Here is a 6,567-nt window from a genome sequence, read left to right as displayed (position 1 = left end):
GAATGTATACGTGCCTGCCCTAATGACATACAGTAAGGCAGTGGTCAGTTTGATAACTCTCTTAAAAAATTTTATACGTGAGAATGATAAGTAATCTTACCTATACATGTGAAACCTGAAGAATGTACAGAAACTATAAGACTGTGTGTGTATGTATTGTATGTTTATGTGTGTGCATGCAGTACAATAAAAAGTGAGCAAATCTCTAATCTGTGTCCACACGCTCTCACATTTCAGATCAATAAAATATGAAAGTGCCAGGGCTACATTCATGAACGGAGCATTTCCCAACCGTATTAGTATTCTCTGTTCAGTATTCGGGGCAAGTATGGTTCAGACAGGCCCAGGCAGCATGAATCATCAGACAGAGTAAATAAGAGCAGAGAGAGAGGAAGGAGGATGGAAAACAGAAAACGGAATAGTTGCAGCGGCTGGAGCACGCCCATGAATTATTCAGGCACATGGGGAACAGAATTCCTATTCTTTAGTCTATTCATATGGGTGAATAGTTTCTGAATGAAACTCCTATCAATTACTACCTGTGCTGACAGAGATCTTTCCCCCTCTTTCCTTTATCATTACAAGATTTTTAAATCTAAAATATTAAGGACAATTTTTTAAATCACTTATCCCTTTTTAAGGGACATTTCCAGAAAGGAAAAATGAGCCAACTTCCTTCTAACAAATTAGACATTCCAATTAAATGCAATCAGAAAATATCCCTTTTCAGATGTTACAGTCCACACATACCAAAATGTTGGCACCAGACATAGATCTTCCTGATACATGTAGTTGCCATGTCTGAAAAGGGTAGCATGCAGTTTTTTAGCTTCAGTACACATGAACCTCGTGGCGCAGAGTGGTAAGCTGCAGTACTGCAGCCCAAGCTGTGCTCATGACCTGAGTTTGATCCTGGCGGAAGTTGGGTTCAGGTAGCCAGCTCAAGGTTGACTCAGCCTGCCATCCTTCCGAGGTCAGTCAAATGAGTACCCAGTTTCCTGGGTGTAAAGTGCAGATGACTAGGGAAGGCAATGGCAAACCACCCTATAACAAAAGTCTGCCAAGAAAATGTTGTGATGCGACGTCCCCCCCATGGGTCAGTAATGACTCGATGCTTGCACAGGGGACTACCTTTACCTTACCTTTACACATGAACAAAAATTTGGAAAAATCAGGGTTTTGTGTATACAGAGGTTGTACAGACATGCAAAATCTGCATGTTGTCCTTTCAAACAACACACCAACCACACATATCAGGAGGATCGCAGATAGCACATGCTTGCAATATGTGTAGTTTGCAGGCCACCAGTACATGTAATTGTAATATCTGAAAAGGAACAATGGCATACATCCATCTATACACGGATACATTATATACAATATTACCACAAGGCATACAGAATGTATACAATGTTGGAGGTCTATCTAGGAAATCAATGTGTTTCTAGCACACTTTCATTTGCAACAGAGGCTTCCATAACCCAAGCAACTCAAGGTTCAAACTTCACGGAAACAGACATAGAAAAGGCCTGCTGCTAACACAGGTGTATTGTCCAAAATGACCAAATGTTTACTAGAAAATGACATTCTCTGTAAGAGAACTGAGGAAAGCAAATTACAGCTCCAGGTAGCCCAAAATTATAACCTGGCAGAGAACCATTGCTCAATTAAAATCACAGCTTGGCTTCATGAAGCCCATGTCAAAGAATGTGTTAGCAAGAATTATGGCCTCTGGAGAGCTCTTTCTACTTAGACAGATGTAGTTTCTCCTTTCTCATCTAGGTAAGGAAGGAGACCTCTCAGCCTCCCTCTCTGTTGCCCACCAGCCTACCAAAGGCCTGTTGAGGAAAGTGTTTTAAAAAGTGGGCTCATGCCAATAGTGCGATGTCACTTCCAGCAAATACTCAGAAGTGAGGTCACATCACTGGCATGAAGCCAATGCAACACTGTAGGACTCAGGCAAAACTGGAGTTTCGTCCAAATCCTAGAGCATTGTGGCGATGTCAAGCAAGCAACATGATGTCACATCTGGGTATTCATTGGAAGTAATGTTTTGCCAATGGCACAACGTCATTTCCCTTTTTTACCCCCAATGCCTGCCAGTGAGCTTCATAACTAAGCAGATTCTTGATCAATCCGAAGCCAGCATTCCTTCCACTATGTTACTCTGACTCCTATTGCATTATTATTTTTGAGCTTGGCATCAGCAGGTGTTGCCATGTTAGTTAACATAGATAATAACTTTGATAACAGGAGAGAGAGGATATTCATAGCAGCATAAGATGGTGGAAGAAGTCACAATAAGTAATTAAGAGGCTCAGTAGGGGAAGGAGGTGGGAGCAGCAAGCAAGCACGGCAGTGATCAGGGAGCTGGGGTGACAGCTCTGGACTGGAAAATTCCTGAAAAGTTAGGGACAGAGCCTGGGGAAGACAGAGTATGGGAAGCAGAGGGAACTCAGCAGGAATAACCGATGCCATACAGTCTTCCCTCTGATGCTGTCATTTTCTCCAGGGGAACTGATAGCTATAGTTTGGAGACCAAGGCTGCTTTCACAAATGTTGGATGATGTGCTTTCAATACACTTAGTGATTGTCTACAAGTGGATTTTCCTGTGTAAAACAGGAAAATACACTTGCAAATGATTGCTAAAGGGCATTGAAAGTGCATTATCCAACGTGTATGAAAGCAGCCCTGTTGTAACTCTGGGAGAACTCCACCTAGAGGCTGGCAACCCTATCAAGGACTGTCTACTGTGTTTCTCTGCCTCAAAACGTTTGAGAGAATCTTCTTTATCTGAGACACCAGAGGAAAGACAGCTGCCAGTGATATCTTTCTCCACCCCCCCACCCCAAAGTCTCTATTTCTAAACTGAGGGCCCACTCCCTCTTGTCATGTCTGTCTAGGTTTAAAGTGATGATAATATAGTATACCACAACATCTCAGCGGTTTGCACCTGTGTTTCCAAGTACCTGGACAATTGATCCAATAGTACACATCGGAGCGAAAACACAAAATATCAAACAGTGATGAGTAAAATGTCCATGCAAATAAAGAAAAAAATCTACAAATGATAAATGATTGCAGGTCTTTCCTGAAAACTGAGAAAAAAACAGCCAGCTCTGATCTTGAATATTTTCTAGTTTGGTGGCTGAGCCAACATGGAGGCAGAAGATGGCCTTGGTCCTGCTTTTGGGCAAGCTCAATGAGCAGGAATTCCACCCAAGGAAGCTTCAGTGCCCTCAACAGGGAACGCAGCACAATATATGCATTACTGTATTACAGATCAATTCACAAAAAAGATAGTGATAGAATGGTTACAATTCTTGGACATAAAACCCAAGTGGTTTGTCCTCTTTCTCAGGGACTGCTCAGAAAGCACATCTACTGTTTCTGATGATCTGGCCTGAGACATAGATGGAGGGATTCTCTGGACTTGAGCTTCCCTTTTGAAAGTGTTCAGTTAACAATAGCAACAGGTAATTTTGGCTAAGAGTTGCAGTTAAACTAGGCCTGTCAACCCAAACTCCTGTTGCCCACCACTGCTCCAAACAGCAGTGGAGGGGGAACTCACTGGTATTGCAGGCACAATAATGTAGCTTCCTGGTTTTCCAGAGAAGTGACACCATGCTTGCAATGCCACCCCCCCACCCCACGTCCTTGCCCCCCAGCCCACCAGGCAACCCAAAATTAAATGTGGAAAGTTGCTTATAACATCACTGCGAGTCAGTTAAATAAACTTAAACTTTTGATAATCTAGAAGGCCCAAATTGAATCCATTTTTTAATCTAGGTGAGAAACCTAGATGTTGCAAAAGTTTGTTACAACCCACTCCATTGTAGTTACACTGAAAGAATTTTTTTTTAAATGTCTAAAATTGAATCTATAGGAAGTTGCCTGTTTTTTCATGCTAACAACATTTTTTGCAAGAATCGCTCCCTTTTTGGCACCAGAACTTATTTTTAACTAATCTATACAATTTATGAAATATTTCTTTCATTGTTCAATGAATGAAAAGTCAATGTTGACCGAACCCTTTCTGGTCAATAACTGAACAGAAGCAGATAAAATATCAGTATGAGTTAGACTGAGAACACAGACAGACTCCCCTCCTACCTCCATATTTACAGGGGTCCAAGTCCCATTAAAAGAGGGAAAGCACACATATTTTAAGTGTTCTCCTGGTTATTCTCACTGGAAAGGAATTTAAAAATGGTGATCATTGCAGGGTTCAATAGAATGTAAATATACTAATAATTCCACAATAATACACTGTACGTGACATCTGTGGTAATGTCACCGGAATTCATCATGAGCCGCACCATTCCAATGAATATTCAGTGCTTGCTATACTAAGCAGTATATGTCTTTGTGTAAATATTGTATCACACAACTGGATGTCATTGAAACTGGAAACACACTGTCGGATGTGCAGGAGTCCAATATTGTACTGCTACATCACAACAATAACTCTGTAAACACCAAATTAAATGAAAGCAACTGAAACAACCATTCTTACACTGGTACACCACACTAAAACTACACACTGCTTTCTGTGGATTCCTTTTTTCCCATTGTTTATGAAATTGGTACTCATCTCTTCTTCACTATTTGAAAGTTGCCTGCCAAATATCCGGAAAGTGCATACGTATCCATAAAGATGAAATGGAGGTGGGTGCCATTCCCACTCCCCTCTTTTCCACTCATCTTTTCCTATCCCCACCCACTGGGACTCTCACTTCTGTCTCCTAACTTACTTTCTCTGAGGTCCCTGCCTCCTTTCCCTCTGCCCCAATCTTCAGTTCCAACTCTATGCGGATTTGATGGTGAGAAATGTTCCAGCTGGTGCACAGGTGTCTGAAAATATGGTCTAGAGATGGGTGAATCTTTAATCATAATGAACAGAATTGGGGGCAGCATGTTAGGCATGTAGAAGTGCCTAGAAGTGACAGTGAGAACTGGTAGAAAATATGTTGATTTTCCCCCCTAACAAAGCAAAATGTTGAAATTATTTCTTACAAATTTTTAAACTCACCTACTACATCTACCAATAATTTTATTTACTAATGCAAAGGCATTTATGTATGTGTGGGTGGGTGGGGGGGTCACCCAATGAGCTTCATGGAGAAATTTGAACCCAGGTCTTTGCAGATCTTGGCCAATGCTCTAAACTCTACACCACACAGGTTCTTCTGGCTTTATACTAATGACATTGGTGTCAACTATATGTCTAGTCTCCATCCTACCGATTGAGACATATTCTAGACACATTTTGACCTCACTTTATAGCCCAACTTTGAATGATCACAGTGGAATTTGGTCACTAGAATTACGGATTATAGGATTAAGCCCAATAGGGGTTTTGTTTGTTTTAGTTTTGCATTAAGACTAGTACCATCCAATCTGAAGCACAAGGTCACATTTCACTGTTTCATCATTTCTTAAAGACTTTAAAAGGCAGCCTGTATGACATACAGATGGAAGCAGTTAGAGACCCAAATCCTTTAGGAGGATTATCTCTGTTATCTCATCTGGCATTGAAGCGTTACATGTAATGTAGACATATAAATGGCTTATCTTCAAGAAAAGCATGTAAAAGAACTATAAGAGAAAATAAAACCTCTTGAATTTTTCTAGAGTGTTCAGAATAGATCTAGACTTAAATCAAAATTCTGGACCTGGAATTGAGGGCTGCTCAGCACTGGATCTCATGAGGAGGTTCTGTCACACCTTATGCATAATTCTCCACTATACTGAAGCAGAGACAGTCTATAAAACTTTGAACTATGTTACAGTTATGCTTGCCCTTATAAAGTGGCTCAAACATTGTATAAAGGTGTGTTTTATTTATTTGCTTACTTCAATTATAGTCTGTCTTTCTCGCTGAGACTTAATGAGATTCATGCTCATTATCATTAATGGATAAATCCAGGATTTACACACAGTAATGCAATCACAGTATCAGATCTTGACCCTCTGAGCTGAAATATGTATCTATGTTAAACTGCTCCTTTATGCAGAGTAGCCTCAGCACTCTGTCTACTTTACAGGTGTGCTGTTTTAAGGATTGCTAAAATATGATAAAGTGAAATGCTTATGGAAAAAAATGTTCTGTTAAACATCATCAAATGTATTTTGTACTATATGCATACCAGGGGAAAAAATATAAAGGGGAAGACTGTTATCATTTGAAATTTCTAATAGTAACATTACTCAAAGGTAATGTTAATTTGTATATAGAGTCACTGCTTTGCTTCTACCAAGGTTGCTGTGCTTTTAGCAATTACATGCCTAGCAAAAATCTCATAGATGAGCTCTTCACAGCATCCAATGGTAATAAAAACTTCACTTGTTGATTCTCTGACATTCATACAACTGTTCAAATTACAGCAAAATAAAGAGATCATGGTGGAGCCGATCACCTTTTCTGTTTGTGCAAAGCAGGGAGGGGAGGCTTTGATCAAAAAAGTAGGCCTCAGATCATAGGATTGGAATGGGCAAAAGGTCCGTGAAACAGAGGCTGTTGTAAGGAAAAGGATTAGGTGAGATTAAGTGGAAACTCTGGCTGG

Source organism: Eublepharis macularius, chromosome 7, assembly GCF_028583425.1.
Source record: "Eublepharis macularius isolate TG4126 chromosome 7, MPM_Emac_v1.0, whole genome shotgun sequence".
Taxonomy (NCBI): Eukaryota; Metazoa; Chordata; class Lepidosauria; order Squamata; family Eublepharidae; genus Eublepharis; species Eublepharis macularius.
The sequence above is the reverse complement of the archived record's forward strand: the minus strand, read 5'-3'. Positions refer to the sequence as shown.